At 49.9% G+C, this 1,305-nt stretch overlaps 1 pseudogene across 1 annotated transcript; it reads right to left on the reverse strand.

Annotated features, from left to right (window-relative positions):
- Positions 1-293: 293 nt before the first annotated feature.
- On the reverse strand, positions 294-1,085 carry LOC105001091 (annotated as a pseudogene). The gene has a single exon (XR_826819.1). The product of XR_826819.1 is annotated as a pancreatic progenitor cell differentiation and proliferation factor pseudogene (transcript).
- Positions 1,086-1,305: the final 220 nt, after the last annotated feature.

A 1,305-nucleotide genomic window follows, 5' to 3' on the forward strand; every position in this document is an offset into this window, starting at 1 on the left:
AAGAGGGAAAACTGAAACAGGAGAAGCAGAGATTTAAACAAAGAACTAGGTTTAGACAGAGGTGAGCAATGGTTTGTTATGATGGGTGAATGTCAACAGAGGAAAAGCAGAAAAATAGCCAAAACCTGAGAAATAAAAGCAACAGGCCCAGAATAAAAGATGAGAAACTTCAACTCTAGGCTTTGTTTTCTTATTTATAACAATTACAGATATATGCGTACATATACTTATATGCACACACTTACTGAATGACTGTTCTGTACACTGTAGATTGATTGTATTTCAATTAAAACTTTTTTTTTTTTTTTTTGCTCACTCCTGGAGTTTATTGTCCACTTGGTGCAAGGCACAGGGTCATGGGGTGTGAGGAAGGCATGTTCCTGTGGCTCGGATAGCAGACAGTGGGATTCTCTCCACTTCCTTTTTGGTGTTTTGCTGTTTTGATATTAAAAAGTGAACTGCTTCCCTTGACTGTAGCCTGCTTGGTCTTGGGGAGAGGAGGGGAAGGGAGGGTACAGGGCAGGGGGGAGGAAGAGGGCTCTGATGAGCCTAGCGCCTTGAAAGGAAGCCTGGCAGCTGGTGGTGGTCACTCAGGACAGGGGCCTGCAGTTGGCTTTGCCAGGCTGGCCGCTGGGCTGCTGCTTCCCCACAGCTTCCCGAGCCAGGTCACATGTGATCGTGCTGGTGGAGGCCTGGGCAGACTCCGAGTGCTCTGGGGACTCCAGCACTGGGGCCATGAACGGGAGAGTGGACTTCCTGAAGAAGCAGCTAGCCCACCAGTGTCCCGGGTCTGCTTTGGGGAGACCCGGGTGGTGGGGGATGGCTTCCCCGGGGTACTCGGCACTTCCGCGGGAGCTGTTACCGGAAGTGGAGCCCAGGCGGCGCCGGTAGCAGTCGTGGGTGGCCACGAGCGAGCCGCTGGAGGGGATGGCTGCCATGCTCTTGCTTGCGGGCTGGTGGAAACCTCGGCGGCGACTCCTCGAGGGCCTCGGCGTGAGATCACGGACGGTGGGCACGGGGGCGCTAGGCCACAGAGCCCATCTGCATAAGAAAAAGTGGGAGGCCACTCCACAAACTAGACGCGAGGGCCTCAATTAAAACTTAAAAAAAAGAATATTAGTATGCTGTCGCTCTAGCAGCTCCATACTTAAAAATACATTAAGAAATTAGTGGTACCTTGATGACATATAAACACAATCAGAATGTATGTAGAGAATATGAAAAAATCAAGAAAACAGATATCCTGCTATTTCCTCCAGTTGATTCTGTGTCAAAGAGATGGATGTTAAGCTAACACCCATATCT

Source organism: Bison bison, unplaced genomic scaffold, assembly GCF_000754665.1.
Source record: "Bison bison bison isolate TAMUID 2011002044 unplaced genomic scaffold, Bison_UMD1.0 scf7180017864379, whole genome shotgun sequence".
NCBI classification, from domain to species: Eukaryota; Metazoa; Chordata; class Mammalia; order Artiodactyla; family Bovidae; genus Bison; species Bison bison.